Source organism: Lissotriton helveticus, chromosome 6, assembly GCF_964261635.1.
Source record: "Lissotriton helveticus chromosome 6, aLisHel1.1, whole genome shotgun sequence".
Lineage (NCBI taxonomy): Eukaryota > Metazoa > Chordata > Amphibia > Caudata > Salamandridae > Lissotriton > Lissotriton helveticus.
The window spans coordinates 1550598107-1550617599 of record NC_136067.1 but is presented as its reverse complement, the minus strand read 5'-3'; the positions used below and the strand labels follow the sequence as shown (position 1 = coordinate 1550617599).

General features: G+C 43.6%; 1 protein-coding gene across 5 annotated transcripts in view; it reads left to right on the top strand.

Moving 5' to 3' along the window:
* Positions 1-19493, top strand: part of CFAP61 (cilia and flagella associated protein 61) — a 2132686-nt gene that overhangs the window by 798924 nt on the left and 1314269 nt on the right. The window lies entirely within an intron of this gene.

The window sequence follows — 19493 nt, the reverse complement described above, 5'->3', positions numbered from 1 at the left end:
TTAATCATGCACAGATAACATATGATGGAGGACTCGTAGTGACACAGAACATGGCAAAATTTACTTTTCCACATTCCCTCCTTGTCACTACGTTTCCATCAGGAAACATCAATATTCATGATACCATCTATCATTTCATACAGTATCATTTGCTCGTCTCGAATTTTCTGGGAACGTGTTTTAGAACGGGGCTTGGGACTAGGAATACAAGAGGTAGCACAAATGCCGCAAATCGCAGGGCCACATTGTATACAGAGGCAGCAGCTGAATATGATCGCTACTGCAATACCTAGAAAGGACAAGACTTTCCATCCCCAAGCGGAAATTATATTCCAGAACCAACCGGACCATGTCCAGGTGCCTGGATCTTGGTGTAACAGATGGGCAATTTTATGGAGTCTGGTTATAGCTGAATAAACAGACGGTGCGTTATTTGGAATGAAAATGCAGCAACTAGATCCGATGACTCTACAGGCCCCGCCCCTATCGGCCAATATGACGTCAAGGACGAGACGATTCTGTAAAACGACAAATCTCATAGCAGATTGCTCTTCGGTTAAGTTACCTAGAGCAGAGGCAGTCTCATTTACTACAGCTTCAAGGGTTCTGGTTAACCTACGGATTAGCTTACTATTCTGGATAGGTCCTATAAAGAAGAAGAAACCTCTATTGAAATCTGTATACTGTTCTAAAGCAGTTTCAGTATAATCGACAATTGGGGACTCGATCTCCCTTCTATGTCTAATATGTACTAGATGTGTGTTTCTATGATAATCAGATGGGGCTAGGAAAACAGGTGGCAGTAGGAAGGCAATGTAACAGGTTCCCTCCCAATCGAGGGGCAGACGAACATATGCAGTCTGACCACAAATAAAATAAGAATGACGTGAAGCTTTGAAAATAGATTTCCCACTGTCACTATACTTGATAATAGTAGTACAATCGCTATGTCCTACATGTACGGAACCATTATTTCTAACACATAATTCGCCTTTGACTGGTAGTACTGAAATAGTAGGTAAGTCTGGAGTAGTATCAGACTGAACATTCAGGATCATGAAATTCGAAGAATAATTACCTAAATTGTAAACTTCGTTTTCTAGATCTAACCCTGTTCTGTGGGGAAGACCTTGCTTGTCTGGAAAACATGTACTGTTAAGAAAAGACATATCTGTTGAGGATGACGTTAACGTGGACCATGCTCCACACGAACCATTATGTGAAAATGGATAAGGAAAGAGTGGCAGAACTCCCTTCGGTGTCTGGAAAGGGGGGGAGTCAACCACACACCCAACAATTAGTGGTATTGCTGGTCTGGTGTGAATAATGTAACATGCGGATGAAAGAATTATTACGCATAGCGAGGCGGTAAGAGAGTTCATGAGGAGGCAGATCACTAAACGTGTGCTCTACTGTAGCATTAGAAGACTTATTTACATGAGAAACTGGAAAATACAGGTAAAATGCATAACTGGTGCAGGAAATCATAATACTGAGAAATAATATGAAACATAGAAAAACGATACATCGAATTGAGTTTTGACTAACTCTCTCACTATGGGGGTCTATTTTATACATGTCAGAAACCGGTCTAACCGTTTCACCTAGGGGAGGACTTAGACAATCAAACTGGCTGACTTATTTTACTAGACCTTAATTTAAGCTTATACTCCTGTTGCGGAGTTTTCTCTAACAGGGAGGGTGCAGTATCAGTGTCTTTTGCGGGACAGTCCTTAAGAATAGTACTTTGGCAGTCCTTTGAATCCTGGGAAATGTTCTTTGAGACTGGCTTCAATCCATAAAATTTCTTAATATGCGAAAGATGCACCCAGCCTTTGCGTCCCTCCAACTTCACGGCTGTACGGGTGGCCAGGAGGACCTGTCGGGGCTCCTTCCAGCGAGGCTCCAGCGGACTTGAGCGATCGAAATTTCGCACTAGGACCATGGATCCTGGAACAATTTCATGCGGTGCCACCTCGGTATTGTCTGGAAATGCGGCGGCAACCTGTGAACGACAAGAGTTGAGGGCAGACATCAAGGAAGCTAGGTAATCTGTCAGCATATTACTTGAAACATCGGTAATACTTCGGGGTCTAGGAGTACCCCACATGTTAGGGGGGCGGCCGAATACGACCTCGTACGGGGACAGACCTGATCTGGAATGTGCGACCATGCGCATATAGAACAGAGCAACTGGCAGAGCTACTAGCCAGTCTACACCTTTCTCTTGACAAACTTTTGCAATACGGATTTTCAAAGTCTGATTATGTCTCTCTACTAGACCGGCTGCTTCTGGATGGCGTACACAATGGAACTTCCACTGGTACCCTAACAAAGGGGAAACGTGCTTCATGAGTTCAGATGAGAATGGCTGGCCGTTGTCAGAATATACGACTCTAGGGAGTCCGTAACGGGGGAAGAACTCACGAACCAACTGTTTGGCAGTGGTCGCGGCTGTGTAATCTGGAACTGGATATGCCTCCGTCCACCTGGACAAAGCGCATACAACTACAAGGACATACTTGAAACCTCGACATCGCTCCATCTGAATGTAATCCATCTGGAGGACTTCAAAAGGGTGGTCAGGGGGCTGGAATCCACCTTGTTCCACCGGGACACTTTTACCTGGATTAAACTGACAACATATCATACAGGTACGGACTTTCTGCTTGGCTGCAGCTCGTAAATGCTTGTTGAACCAAAGGTTCCGGATACTGTCTAACATGGCTTTTTCTCCTAAATGTGCTGGACTATGTGCGGTATTAATAATGACTTGAACCATAGAGTCGGGGAGAAACCATGTGGCTCTACCCTTTGTTACCCATCCCTGATCTGTCTGGACCCCTCCTTGTTCGGACCATTTCTTGATTTCATCGGGAGTAGCATGTAACTGGATATCTATGACATCTTGAGTAGGGTCCTTAACTGTCATACATGTAGTTGGATCTGGAGTGTACGTCTGTGTCGGATTAACTGAAATGTCTGGAGTCTGAGCTGTAAGCTTGGCTGTGCGATCTGCTAGATCATTACCTTGGGAAATAGTGTCAGTAACCTTCGTATGTGCTTTGCACTTCATGATAGCAATGGATGTCGGTAAATGTATGGCATCTAACAGAGCCTGAATAAGGAGACCATGCTGAATCTTGGTTCCATGAGAAGTCATGAAACCTCTCTCTTGCCAGAGCACTCCGAAGTCGTGTACAACTCCAAATGCGTAACGTGAATCGGTGTAAACATTAACTTTCAGGTTCTTGGCGTGTATGCAGGCTTGAGTCAGAGCAACTAGCTCTGCTGCTTGAGCAGACAGGGTGTCTATGCGGTGTGTTTCAATAACTTCAGTGTCAGTAGTCACTGCATACGCAGCTACTAGTTCTCCTGTACTAGTTCTCATGCATGAACCATCCACATAAAGTGTCAGGTCTGGATCTGGTAATGGAATGTCTGTCAGATCTTGTCTTGGCTTTGTCATGATGTTAACTACTTCCACACAGTCGTGTGCAGAATTCGAAGTAACTGATGGTAACAATGTAGCAGGATTTAAAACGTTGCAGCGTCTGATTTCTATGTGTGGCTGAAACAGTGTCAATTCATAACCTGTTAAACGTGCAATTGTCAAGTGCTGAGTTTGTGTTCGGTTTAAAAGAACTTCCACGGAGTGTGGAACTTGTACTGTCAGGGAGTGTCCTAATACTATGGAATCACTTTGTCTGATAGCAAGTGCTGTGGCTGCAACTGACTTGAGGCATGCAGGCAGAGCCTGGGCTACAGGATCTAATGTGCTCGAAAAATAAGCACAGGGCTTGTACTGTCCTGCTTGATCTTGTGTGAGGACAGATAATGCTGTACCTTCGCGTTCTGTGACGAAAAGTGTAAAAGGCTTACTGTAGTTCGGTGTTGCTAGAACTGGAGCTTGGCATAGGGCTTTCTTTAACTCATTGAAACTAAGTGTATGTTCAGATGTCCAAGGGAGGACAGTCGACACGGCTGCCTCCTGTGTCGTTAACTGTATCAGTGGCTTGGCTAGAAATGCATACTGAGGAATCCATTGTCTGCAGTAAGAAGTGAGGCCAATAAAAGCACGTACCTCCTTCTGGGTCTTGGGCTGAGGAAGACTCGCTATTAACTGGATTCGGTCTGGTGTCAACTGCCTACCCCTCTTGGACAGTAAGTGTCCTAAGTAGACCACTTGCTGGACACAGAATTGAAGCTTAGAAGGGGACACCTTGTGCCCCATCTCGGCAAGGAAATACAAGACTGTAAGTGATGCTCGCTCGCAAGCACATTCAGAACGGGCTGTGATCAGTAGATCATCGACATACTGGAGCAGGGCAGTGTCAGTTGGCATGTGAATGTTGTCTAGTTGTCTCTTGAGTGCTTGACTGTAAATACTAGGACTTTCTGTGAAACCTTGAGGAGCTCGTGTGAACATATAGCTCCTTCCATTTAAACAAAATCCGAAAAGAAACTGGCTGTCTGGATGAATGGGGACACTGAAAAACGCGTTCTTGAGATCTATGACAGTGAAAAATGAAGCTTCGGAATCAATGGCTGTCAATAGGGAAGAGATATCTGGGACAACTGGATACTGGGGAATAATACATTTATTAAGTTCTCGGAGATCAATCACTAAACGATATACTGGAGGTGCATTTGGGTCAGTACGTTTCATGACAGGAATGATCGGAGAATTACATACATTGGAGTCAGTTTCTACAACTACTCCTTGAGCGATGAGCTCGTCAATAATTTTGGATAAGGCTGCTACAGCCTCAGGTGGCAATCTGTACTGCCTGATTCGTGGTAACACTACACCTGGCTTGAGAGTCACACGATGGGGTGTGATTTGCATAAAGCCAACATCAGTTGGACCTTGCGCCCATAGATGCTGCGGAACATTGGACAATCTGGGATCAAAATCTCGTAATACATAGTGACCCTTAAAGTCACGAAGTAACAATCGTATTCCCTCTGGGGAACAGCATATGACTGCACCTAATTCTTTCAGTGTTTTAATGCCTAACAAATTTTCTGGACATGACTTAGTAAGTAACAGATCAGTAGTGCGGGACAATGGACCTACTTCTAGAGTAACTGGCTTTGATATTTCATTTACGATAGGTTTTCCTGAAAATCCAAGGGAAACATTTCTAGAGCCTGAGAGCGGAGCCCCTGGAACTTCGGCGTGACTGATGGTGGTCCTACTTGCCCCTGTATCAATCAAAAACTTTCTGTCTTTCCCTAATACTTGACTATGAACATAGGGACCTTCTTGATCTACAGGTATCTCGATGAGAGGCAAGCCTACCTCCCTCTCTAGGCTGTTTCATGAATATGGCTGATACTCTGGATACTCGGACTGTGCATACTGATACATTTGCTGGGTAACATGCTGTGTTGCAGCGATAGGCTGCGGTGCTGTAACTGTCTGTTGTGCATTCTGTGGCTGAGAAGTCTGTGTAACTTGTTCTTGTCTCGGCGGACGTGGTCTTTCTTTAGTCTTACCGGTAGCTATGTTGTGTTTCAGAACTGCACACTCGTTTATAAAATGACCTGGCTGTTTACAATAATTGCAGTTTCCTTTAACGGGAGCTGCAGGATGACTGGCTTGATTTGGTCCCCTCTTCTGACTATCTTGAGGAACAGATTGTGCAACTAGTACTTTCATTTTCGTGTCTTTCATACGTTTTCTCTCATGTTCTTGCTCTTCTCTGATTCTATTCTGGTGATATTGAAGCATCTGTAACATCTGGGACGGGGTATTAGCTTGCCAGGTACTTTCGACTTTCAAAACTCGGTTTTTAATTTGGGGACATGAATTCTCGACTAATTTAGTAACAAAAAGATGAGGGTATGACTCGCTACTTGTCTTGAGACCACTGTTTATGGTAAAACATTTCTCAAATCTGGAATAATAATCACTAATATCTTCGTCTTGTTTCTGTTTACAGGCTGAGATTGCATCCCAGTCTTCTTTTCTAGTTGTCAATAACCTAGGCAAAACTTGTATTAACAATTCTGGTAATTCTTTACATTTATCTCCAAGACCGGTACCTGGTACTCGTGCCTTATCTTCGGCTTCTAGAACTGCCCAATCGATCTTTTTCTCTCCCACCTCCCATTCTTTTTCTTTGAGTTTCTCATATACCCCTGCGGGCAACAGGACTTTTAACATTTTAATTATATCTGGATACGTGTATTCTCCCATACGGAGCATGTCTTTTAATTCTCGGTGGAACCCTGCTGGATCTTTATCATGACAGGGAATTAACTTTTTCATCTCTAAGAGTTCCATCTTTGTGATAGGGGTGTAAACAAACACTCGTTGCATTTCACCACCGTCTGTCTTAACTGGATGCACTTCTCGTAACGGATTCTGTCTGTCTATGTAAAAGGGTTTACTTTCTGGGGGTGAGACATGAACAAAATGCGGGTTCAGAAACGTTCTGTATTTGTGGCGCTGTTCTAGAATGACACTAATCAAATCGGTACTTAAACCTTTCCATTTATACTGGAGTAACTCGTTCAGGACATCGTGTAACGGACCTGGATCAGAATGTTGACCCTCATACAATGTAATGAGGTGCCGGATCATATACATACCCGCCAGTCGCTGCTCGGCTGGGGGCAATTTCAGAAACATTTGTGCCACTATTTCGTCTGGAAAAGTGGTAGAGTCAGTAATCCATCGGACTGCTGATCGGACTAGTTCTTGTTCATGCATGGTACTTAACTCGCTATAACCGATTCGTGATTTCAGAATGTGATCGGTAGCTTGAAATACTTGTTCCAGAGAACCTTGTTCTGGTGCTGGATGATGAAAAATTGACTTGTGTTCTAGGCGCAAATGGCGATCTGGAAATCTAGATTTTCCTACATACGCTATTCTGTCGGGATTCTCGTCCTCTACCTCTTCCGCAGAGTCATTTTCTTTTTCGCTTACTTGTGCTTCTTTACGTTGTTCGTGTATCCTTATTATTTCTTTACGAATCTTCTTGTACATACTCTCTATACTACCGATAGTCTTATGCTTACCCTCGGCTATATTATCACTCCACCTTGTCAGGACTTTCATTTCGGCTCGATCTTTGGTCGGATAATCTTGTTCCCTTACTAGACAATTAATCAGAAACTTTAATATCATGAGCTGGACTTCAACTTTTCTTTGGCACATGACGTCACTAATACTTTCTGGATCATTCCCTGTACGGATGAAACGATATATTCTGTCTAGATCTTCTTTCATGTCTGGTAGGGTGACTAGATACTCGGTCACCTTTCTCACGCGTAATGAATATAATACCATATTATCCTCGCCTGGGACTGGATCATAGCCACATTCATTAAGGGCTTTTCTTATTTCTGCAACAGACTGATACCTGGGCGTACGCTGTGACGCTTGTGCATGTAATTCGGCTAACGTTAAACGCTTGTGTGGCGGCGGGGTTTGAGGAGGACCTCCCCCTGCGGCCCCTAAACTAGAGTCGTCTACTGATGCTCTTCGTCCTGGCAGAGTGGGAAATGGAAATGCAGGCTGGACTTGTATAGCGGGCTGGACCGGGGGTACCGTAACAGGTACTCCGGTGTCTGGAGGAGCGGGAAGTGCCTGATTTACAGGGACTGGCGGAGCAGGAACAGGATTTGCATATTCTGGGACTGTGTCGTCCAAATAGGACGAAATGAAAATATCAGCTGCGGTCGGTTTGTGACGTAGCTTAGTCGGAACTAGTGGTGGCGGAAAATTACTGGATGCCTCCGGGGTCGCTTTTGGCAAGACCTCGGCAAGAAGAGGATACATACCCTTAATGAGGGCATTCCTCTGTCTGTCGGACTGTTCTGTTTTAACTCGTTCACTAATCTCGATTAATTCCCTTTCTTGGGCTCGTTCCAAGGATTCTCTACTTAATTCTGACTTTCTGATTTCTTTTTCGGTTCTTTTATGAGATTCTTTGCGCCATAACTCGATGGCATCTTTCTGTGACTGTCTGGCTTTCTTTTTCCATAATGCTTCTTCTACTCGCATGATGCACTCGGCATCCCATGTGCCTGATACAGGCCATCTATACTTTTCCTCTAACTGTTTGGTATACTCGACCCATAAATCTAGATACAATATGGCGCTTATGCCATGCTTCTGATACATAAAATGACCTGGACTGTCCCTAGGCGGGACAGGAACTGCTGCTTCTAGCAGACCCTTTCTAGTTTTTAACTGACGCAGTTTTGAAAAGAGCGGCATGACTGAACTATGATCTGGACACAATACAATACACAATAAACACGAGAATCACTTCGCACTCATACCACGACATTAAAATACATGAAGAACATTCAGAATAACAGTTCGAACAGAATACTACCTGGAATACGGAAAACAGAATACATGAATTTTCTCGAGAACAGAACTGACTAGAACAGGAACTAGATGCACTGCTGAAACAGTACGAAACTTACCGGTCTCATACAGAGACACGTCAGGACCCGCATCCACCGAAGTGGACACTTCGTTTGTGGGACTGTGTACCACCAACCCACGGACCAGAGTTAATTAGATTGACCCTGTCTAGATACTACCCCAGCAACGGTACTCACCGGGCAGCAAGAACGGAAGGCCTCAGACTGGACTGGACTGCTTCGACGCCGGACGGACGAACTTCGGACTTCTGTTACAGGTGGGCCTCCGGATACCTCGGACCTTGGACTCTCGGCTTGGGCTCTGGTCGGGACTCGCCGCGTTCCTCCACCGTCTCGTCTGGATGCTGGACCGCCACCTCCGTCTCCTCCGTGGGCCTGAGGGATACTTGAAGCAGAAATATCTGCACGTGCACGGTATGGTTCCGTCACGGCTGCAGAGGGTCAGGGGGCCGGCGTGGCTTCACCGACGCGTGGGGAAAGGGCAAGTCCCTATTCGGGCGCCATTATGTGGTAAATAAATAAATAATACCTCTATTTTTGAATGCTTAAATGAATAACAGATAGCTCAATAAATAAGAGTCAAGATTCGAGGTAGTAGGAGTTTTGCAGGTTTAATACAGCATAAGGACAGGAACAGGACAACCTGCACATGAATAGGATGGCAGCGCTGCCGGGGGCAGAATCGGGGCAAGGACCAGGATCAGGATAACCTTTTAATAACAGTACATGAGCATATATACATAACGCAAACACATAGCATTACATTGCAATAGGCGTAGCAGTGGGTGTGGTCAATAGCAGTCGCGAAAGATAAGGGTGAAAGTAGGTGTAACAGAGGCGTATACATAGACATGTGATGCAAACGTAACAGAATATGTCATGAGTGGGGCGGAAACATGGAGGGGGCTACCTAAGGAGCCGGGACCTTTGACCTAATGGTGCGCGCAAACTGGCAATGACGTGTTACTAGGAGAAGCTGGAGGCTTCGAACTCTGTGCTAGGAGCAGAGACTGAAGTCTGGAGAGTCAGGGCGACATGTACCTAAGCAGTATCTAGTATCTGATGTTTAGAGAACATGTTGATGGAATCCAAAAGTTATCGGGGTAAAGGCGAACAGACTCTAAGACTTGAGCATGCATTATTCTACATGTAGTGCGTGATGAAGAATATTAAATGAGCATTAATACAGTATTTCTCTTACATGGAGACGTAAAGGCTAGACAATGACGGAAACTATTGATGCGATTCAGTAGCTTTAGGAATGCAGAGAAGGAGGACTGAACTGATAACTGGAATCATAACATACTCTTGGCAGACTCAGAGGCAGGGCTAGGCTGAGCCGGGCACTGCGAGGCAGGAAGTAAGTGAAGGGTCGAGGATACAGGTGGGGGCTGTATCGCTCCTCAGCGAGGCTTCAGGAGACAGGAGCTGAATCTGGTGTCCAGGCCCTTTTGAGGCCTAGAAACGGGGGCTTTACAATGAAATAACGTGCACACTGAGAAACGTGGCAACGTAGCTTTACATAGGCCTGATATTCGTAGTATTCACGAGAACTGGAAACTGACATACTAGAGGTGGACACAACTGTAATTGCGTCATTAATCGAACATAGGGAATACATATGCATATTAATCATGCACAGATAACATATGATGGAGGACTCGTAGTGACACAGAACATGGCAAAATTTACTTTTCCACAACAGAGAAGTACATTTCACACCTTTCTCTCTCTCGCTTTCAAGTGCACATCTCACACATTCTGTTCCTTGCAAGGCTATTACACTCCCACTCTGAAGCTTTAAGGGGACACAAAATGAAATCACAAGGCACAGCAAATTAAATCCCATGAAATCAATTAAAACAATGGTAGTCACAGGTCATCAAGTGGTCCTAATATATGGGAGTGCCTCTGGCACTACAGAAGTGCAGTGTATAGACTTTAAAGTGCCTCGCTCTCACCTATCTTATTCAACATCTACATCTAGCCTTTATAATTGTTGATTAGATCTTTTGGTTTTCATTCTTTATCATATGCAAATGGTTGTCACTACTGTTGACAAGACACCACCATTTGACGTTAACAAAGGCCAAATGTAGATGTTTCAAGGTATCCTTCTCTGGTGACGTTCTATATAATTGCTAGTCATTCCTCACCATGCCCCTCACATTCTTTGACCGGTAGTTCAAATTAATTGTCAAAGACAATGTGCAGTTCTTGCAAGGTTCGCACTGACTTTGATATCTGCAGAACAGTCTGACCGACCTCTCTCTCTTTGCATGGATAAAATCTTGACCATTTGCAATTGTGACATATAGTCCACAACAACAGCAGTGTTTAATGAGGACACCTTTTCGAGTTGAAATTCTTCCGGTGTAAGTTTTTTTTCAAGCTCTTGTACAAGTTGTGCTTCACTTGTTTGGTTGCAGCTTCTCCATCAAATAATGCGTTTGTTGGAAGAACATCATGCACAGAATGTCTTAGAGAAATTCCCCCCTTTCTTTTGGTACATCCATCTCTCTATGGCTTTGCAAAAGTTGTTTTTTGTAACCTGTTTTGTAGTGACTGGTTGGACAAAACTTACTATAGCAATTAAAGCTTGGAAGTTTAGCTATAGTGATTCTGTCAAACAGCGTTTTCTCTTTCAATACAAATCTCTTCTACTTCAGTTCTGCATATAGTTTCGATCCATGTTGCAGGACATCTAGTAGACGTGTCTTTATATCATTATCCACATATTGTTTGGACAAAAAGTTGTGTAGGCACACATGCTCAGTCATTTTAAAGGTGTTTTCTTGCTACTGCATGAAATTAAGAAGGCTGTCAACATGTTTATTAAAACATTTCCCTCTCTTTCCCACACGTTCGTGGTGAGGAACAGTTTCACGATGGTCCACTAGTTTTAAATTTGTCATCTCTCTGAAAACATTGCAGATAGAAAGGGCTTCATGGCAAACTCGCTGCTATTGAGCAACATAAACCTTCACTCTCTGTCTTTCACCACAAAATGTCTCGGGATTAATTTTCTGTAGAGGTATCATTTTTCCAACTCTAGGTTCTTCACCCTTTCCAAATACCAGGACCCATATCTCAAGTATTTTATGCAATCAAATTCATGATACATAGTAATCAGTGACTCTACAGTCTTCACCTGCAGCTCCCAATCACTTTCCCGATCAGCATGTACCAAGTTTCACCAGAACTATCATGTGACAAACATTTCCCTTGTACTTGCAAAGTTCTGATTTTCCTTCACATTCTTTGATAAATTCTACCAACTTGTTTTTCAGGTTTTCTGATTTTGAATGGAGGGTATTGAACATTGCCTGGCTTTACATTATGTCTTTTGACTGAGGTGCACCCTGTTCCTTGTTCACTTCTGACATAAGATATGCAAAACCTAATTTGTCATTTTTGTTCCAGAAAGCATTGCAAGACAATGTTTCTATAGCCTCAGATATGATGTGCTTACCTTATAGCGAACAAACACAATGAGTTCCTCTCAATACTGATTGGACAGTTTTACTTGACAGTATTCCAGCCTCAATAAATGAATCGCCTATGCCACATCCTCTGAGATAGCTTCCTGCACACCTCTAATCAACTTTTGTCATGTGGAAAACACTGATCTTTGGATAAAGATCATACATTTGTAATAAATTGCTCATAAAAATGTCAGCTACAATACGGAAAACACCTGAATCGCAGAAAGTTGGCAGGATAGGCTGGTCTTCAAGCTGAGCACGCCCATTTTGGAATTTTATTAGCGCTGTATATACTGTTGTGTAGTTTGTGACTGGAGATTATATTACTGATAAAATATCAACCTTCTTTAGTGGAACGGTATTCTGGGAGATCGGAGCATGAATTCCAGCCCACGGAGGAACTGGCTTTTCTTTATCCTTCAGTTCGCACTGAACAAGAGATATGATAAGGACATTCAAATCAGCTTTGTGGACTGCAGAATCAGGTAGAATGAGATCCATGTCCTCAGCCATTTTGAAACTTTCTGGTAGACTGGGATGTGTTGCTGGTTTATAGTGATTTTGGGCACTTTGGCAAAGAAGGTGGTTTTCGGTTTGCAGCTTTGTTTATTTATGCCTACAGCTGACAGCATGTTTTCCAGCAGCTACTTCATTGGTACAGTCTTGAAAAATCACCATTACCGTATTATGTGTGCTAGATGTTCCAGACAAAGAAGAGCTGTCTTCAAAATCGAAATTATCAAGAGCAGCAATTGTAAATACTTTCCTGGTAAAGTGACTTGGAAGTGGTGTGCTGTCAGATTCACATGATTTTAGAGCATGAACTAACAAGTTCCTGCTCCATACTATGTTATTATAACGTGTTGATATACCAATCCTATTCATTGAAATGATGAGCTGTCTACCTTTGCACTTGTCATATATTACGTGGGCAGTCACCATGTGTAGCAGATTTTTATTTTTGCTTTGATGTAATTCATAAAACATGATTTGGAAAAAACAGTACATTTGCACAGCATAAGCCTGTCGGTTAATGGGATTGTCTTCCAATTCTTTTCTTATATCTTTAAAGCCATCATCAATGTTGTTGGCTTCTGTTCTGAACTCAAGAACTTCAGTTTGTAACAGTTTTACTTTGGTGATATTAAACCATTATGAAAAAATGTTAAGACAACACCAGGCACTCTTGTTGACTCATATGATTGCAGACCTCTAGGGCATCACACAATGAGTAATTAAGTCCAAAACCTACATCTTTCAAGACATTCCTTAAAATGGTTCCGGCTAGATTTACTGCCTCCTGTGATCTTACTTTGGCAGCAAGAACTTCAGGAGTCAAATCAGCTGACAACACTATAAGTGGCTTATTCCTTTTGTTGGACTGCCAAAAATGAATTCTGTCATTGTACATTCTCACCAGAAAAATCATCATTATGGATCAATACAGTTTCATCAATGTTGACCATTATTTCTCTGATCTCATTGAGTGTGAACCCATAGCCAGTACTCAAGAGTAGCTTTAAAACTTAATTTGCTTTTTCAAAGAGTGCAAACTTAATTAAAGGCTGTTGCTTACGTTATTGCTGGGAGCTCATTTTACATTCCTATTTTCAAATGTATGCACGCATGTAGTTCGGGTGGGCATCCAGATCCGCTGCAAATACATTCACCTCGATGCTTAGATCAGCTACTCGGCTGAATCTTCATCTTGGAAGAAACTAGCCTTTGAGACACACAGACTCAGTACTTTGTTTATTCGTCAACCCTTTGGCCCTTGTTCTGGCTAAACCACAGATAACACGTTGAAGATTCTCTGCTTTCTAATCAGTTGTTGGAGGTGGACGAGAGGTAGCCCTCAATCTTCTAAGTGGATGGGCATTGGGTTTGGTTGTCAGCGCTTCCTCAGAAGTCTTGTACTCTTGTTGTGATTCACTGGTTTCTGCCATTTTTTGACACATTTTTCCCAGGCTTTTTTCCAGTGTATATGACATGTAGCTCTTCTTGTCACAATGATAAACTATTTGATTCTCTTCACCCATCAGTTTCAATATTTTGTGAACTTCGTCTTGCCATATTTCAGCATCTCCAGCTCTCTTCTGTCCAGCTTCAGTTGTTGTTAGATTTTCTTTCTGATTAGTTTGGCATATGACACATTTTTCTTTGTTGAAGGAGTCCTCAGATTCTGTGGGTAGGAACACACAGCCAGGAGGTAAAGATCCTTTGCTACCACCTGCTTTGCTCATGTTTACTAATTTGACTCAACGTAAACAAAAACAACATTAAAATAAATTACCAATATAATGGCTCAAACACATCATTACACAGCCAACATTTTAGGAAATGTCGGAAGGGTTGCTCTGAGGAGCTATTTTTGGTCTCTATAAGAATACTTGAGCCCCAAAACCTATGTTTTGACACCAAAATGAAGTATACAGGGCTCAGGGTGCAACACATCCACCATTTGAAAAAAATGTCATCCAGAAAAATTTATCCCAGGTCAACAATGTCTTTCCAAACTAAATTACTCCTCTAATATTCCAAAAACACAAATCAAAAATAAAAATCTCTGGACAACAATTTTTGTTTGCAGAGGTATATCAGGGGTCTCGAATTATACTGTCTTAATCTTCATACCCAAGCGGTAGCAAGTTGGGATCAAGATGCACAAAGCACACTTATGCCTTTATGTATACATTTCAGTCCTGGAAACGGGAACACTTGTATATATACTTACCTATGTATTTATTTATTTATTTATTTATATCATGCTTTTTTTTAAATATATATGTATATTTCTTATACATACCTACTTATTAATTCAAATATTAACTATTTATTTAACATGATTTCATTTTATTTCTGACCATCATGCGCTAGTTTCTTTTTAAAGCTTGTCATTCTAACCAACCATTTATGACTTTCAGTATAGAGCCTACAATTCAGAAAAAAATTTACTTACTTAAAGTCCTGGTTCTGCATTGTAGGAATCATGTGAAAGTCATTAAAGGCCCACCGGCTCCCTGATTTAATGTCGTTGGGCATTTAAAAATGTGCTTTTATTCAAAAGAACTAACTGCGTAAGTGCAAAACACAATGCATCTTGAGTAGAGGAATCTCCTAGCACCATTTAGGGCCTGGAAACATGCTAAGGTCATTCCACTTCTCAAAAAACCGTCCATGAACCCCGCGGAGCCAGCCAATTACCGCCCGATTTCCCAATTGCCGTTTTTGGCAAAGGTGACAGAATCGTATGTGAATTCCATCCTCTCCAAGTTTTCCGAGCAGAATTCCATTTTCGATCCATCTCAGCATGGTTTCCGTGCCCGCCATAGCACTGACTCTGCTCTGCTGGTAGTTACAGAGGCCATTCGGGCAAACTTGGATGTCGGAGACTCAGCGGCCTTGGTCCTTTTGGACCTAAGTGCCGCTTTTGACACCGTCTCCCATGCGATACTTTTAAGACACCTGCAGGAAATAGGCATTAGGGACGCAGCCCTGAAGAGGCTCCAGTCTTTTCTGGATGGGATGTCCTTTCAAGTCCGCGTGCCTCCTTTCCATTCCCAAGAGCTTACCTTGCACCATGGTGTACCGCAGGGGTCAGTGTTAAGCCCCCTACTGTTTAACATCTACGTCCAGCCTTTGGCTGTGCTGGCGAAGGGAAGGGGCCTGTCACTGGTATCGTATGCCGACGACACCCAGTTGGTGATTGCATTTTCCAAAAAAAAGTGCATGTAACGGGGTGGGAACGGGAACCCCTGTTACGTGGTGGATTGCTGATTGTCCCTCCCCTCCTTCCCCTCAGTCCGAATGGGACACCAGTCCGTTGCTTTCAGATGACGGAGGAGAATTTCAGGAGGGCGCCTTTAACTGGGCCTACGTAGATGAGGAGACCCCGCCCCCTCATGACGTAGGAGGACCTGGATTGGACATAAACAAGGAAGCCCTCTATTCGGGGTTGTTTACACCCAGGAAGAAGCAGAGCGGAGACCGGGAGACAAGCATCGGGAAGAGGAGGACGGAGAGTACCGGAAAGGACGCGAACAGACCGGAGGAGAGAGAGCGGGTGACGGTGGAGAGCCAGGAGGCCAACGAATCGGGGAACCGCCGTGCCACACTCCCGAGGGAGGAGTGTGGCTGTCACAGGTACGGCGGCATTGGGCAGCTTGGGTCGGGGGCAAGGGGGCCCGTGTAACATAGTGTATATAGCCATCACCTTCCCTTATCTTCTCTCACATCCTACCTTCCTAAATCCCCCTCCCCTCGCCCCTCACTATATCCCGAGCACAGAGCACTGAAGAGAAACTGTGAAGCACTGGTGTTCCTTCACTGCACTCGGGTCCCGTGGGTCGCTTGATAACAGACAGCGAAACTGACATTATCCCTCTGTTGGTTTCTCTTTTCTCGGAGCTGACTCGGAGTAAGAAGCCCAAAGCGAGGTCCCTTGAAGATATCCATACCATCACGGGGGAAAGAGGACGACCTCATCCTCGACCAGAACAGACGCCACCACGGACCGGGCTGACTTTGCAAGAGAAAGGCTGACTTTCAGGACTAGAAAAACCTTTATAAAAATAAAGCCGTCCTTACGCAGAATAAGTCTCCAGCCTGTTCATACTCCATCAGTAGAAAGTCCTCCGCCTGTCCACACACCCACGCTACAGTGCACCAATTTGATCAAGTTAAAAGAGGACCGTTATGCGATTGCGGACTGGATGGCGGCGAATTGTTTGCAGCTCAACGCCAGTGAGTCTGAGATCCTGCTGTTTGGGAAGGATCAGGGGTTGTGGTCCGAGCAGTGTTGGCCGGACCGCCTGAAACCTGCCCCCTTGTCCAAGGAGACAGTGAAAAACCTAGGAATTTGGTTTGACAGCGGCCTGACATTTGACGCCCAATCCAAGGTAGTGGCCGGGGCTTATTTTTGAGCTTCTGCGTGGCCTGAAGCCACTGTTGGTTTTTTTTCCCTCCAAAGGTTCGCCAAACTATTCTTCAGTCTACAATTTTGAGACTGGATTATGGTAACTGCCTATACTTAGGTGCGAACAAGGCCAGTCTTAAGCGTCTTCAAAGGGCACAGAATGCAGCCACCCGCATGTTGGTGGCCATCCCTAACTCTTGCTCTGTCTCCCACGGACTTCGGAAACTCCACTGGTTGCCGGTGGAGAAGCGCATTCATTTAAGGCACTTCGTTTGGCTCATAAGATCTTGTGGCTTCAGGCACCCGTGGGGTTGGCGGGGCTGCTAGAGTTCTACGTGCCACTGCGTTCTTTGAGATCTGCCGCCTCAGCTCTGGTTTGCACTCCGCGTGTCCTGAAAGCCAGAGCGTGTGGCCGCTCCTTCCGCAGTCTGGCTGCGCAACTTTGGAACTCGCTTCCGGTTTCCATCAGAGTGATCCAGAACCACCTTGCGTTCCGGAAGGCCATAAAGACCTGGCTTTTTCCGGCTTAAAACCCTCTGCTCTCTGGTTCGTGTCTTGGAGTCTGCGGTCTGCGCTGGGACGCCCCGTCGTTGGGGCAGCTATGCGCATTATAAATCCGACAAATAAATAAATAAATAAAAAGGACAGCACTATTTTTACTCGTTTAAAATGGCAGGCTGTCAGTCTGCATTTCTTCATTCACTCTTCACATTTCAACCCTTCTTTGCATCTACGGGGCTATAGTGTCATTTTTAAATTGCTACTAGGGTAAATCTGGACGTCCATTCCAGAAAAAAAAACAATTTTCTGTTAAATTTCTACAGGGTGCTACTCATTCTTTAGCTTTGGACATTGGTGCCCTGGCTATATTCTATAAACAATGTATCTATTTTAAAGTGCTCCGGCTCCACACAGACTCCATGGAATCAATAAAGCTTTTTTGACTTCAGTAAATATTCCTATGATTCCTATGAATCAGGACTACAAGTAAGTATCCTTTTCTTATGCCACATTGGGAGTTTTATGGAAGATTCATTCTGCCCTTTCTTCGGAATGAGATGATGACCTCTGTGGATGCTGTGTATATACGCTACAAGCTGCATTGCAGCAGCACTCTGAACCAGACCTTGCTCACTTATCTGTTGGCATAATTGAAAAAGGAAGCAGACATCCACAGTCAGAGCGATCCTTGGAGAGTATATATATATATATATATATATATATATATATATATATATATATTTAGGGTTGCCAGAGATAGGAATTCCTCTGATTTTTGTGTTAAGTTTTGCAGTGATTTGTTAAGGGGGTGCAAAGAGAAAGGGATGTCCTAAAACAGGTTTTTCCACCAATGCATTTTCCCGAGATTTTGTGTGAAAACATCTCTGCAGAAAAGAATGTAATTTAGCAGAATTGTAGATTGTGTGTAGATGATCATTTTGGTACTACAGGTAAGTAGGGTCATTTTTAAGTTATAATATATAAAAATCTTAATGATATCTCAGGCCATGATATTTTTGTGAAATGTTGTGGTATTTCACAGAAGTACCACGGTACATAGCGATGGCAAGTCATTATGTTATTGGTTAATGACCGAATGATCACACAGAATGTACCTTGGGTAGCATTAAAGAATGGCGACGAGCCATTAAGGACGAGAACCTTCACTCACCCGAAGGCGACATGCTTCATCATTGGGCTCCCTCGTCACACAAGAACAGCTAAGTTTATGAGGTACTCAAATATCAGCTAATTTGTGAGTTTTGGTCTTGTATTATTATCATTGTCCTGGCTTCTGCTTCTGTTGTCTTTCAGCGCGGAGATACTCCTTTGGGAGTTAATTCAAGCGCTATAGAAACCCGCAAAATAAAATAAATAAATAAGGTATCTTGTGTGGGCCACAACTCCTAAAGATGTTGGGAGGAGTTGAGGTATTTTCAGTGAGCAAGATGATGATATTGGTGGGTGAGGGGCAGAGTGCAAAAAAATAAATGAACAACAAATAAAAACAGTGCTTAAAAATACCTCTGGGTTGGCGAAAATCTATTTGATTTTGATGCTTCCTTTGGGTATGTTTAAAAACAATAAAGACCGGGGATAACAACTACCCTATCTCTAAAGGGTCAACATGTTTCTGCCCCTAGCTGACTTAATAAGTTCGTGGACATTCATCAGAACCAGAGATAGACTGTCACTCTGCTTCAACAGTAAAGAAAATAGACCATACATTCGACCTGGTGATTGTTTGGGTATCTTAGGTAATCTTCAGGTTTCACTAATGGTCCCAAAATGTAGCACGTCTTATTCCATACATATCTTGACTTTTTTTTTTATATATAATTCTTTTTTTTAACACAAGGCATCCAAAACAATCTGTAAATGATAACAATACACGGGGGGGACAGACTCCCATATAGCACACAGTACGACAAAAGGAAAAGGTGGGGAAAAGCAGGAAACACATTATATAATCATAAACAATCACGGCGAGGCGAGGGGCGTGGCTACGATGCCGCCGAGTGTGGACGCCTGAGCCTTGAGCTCCGGGTCGGTCTCGACGCTTATCCTGATTACTGGCCCCCCTGGCGGCGCTGCCACCCGGGATTGCTTCCTACCCGTCGCAGGACACCTCGGCGCTGATCTGGTGTGCGCTGGGTCCCGCGATCGCGGACGCCTGAGAT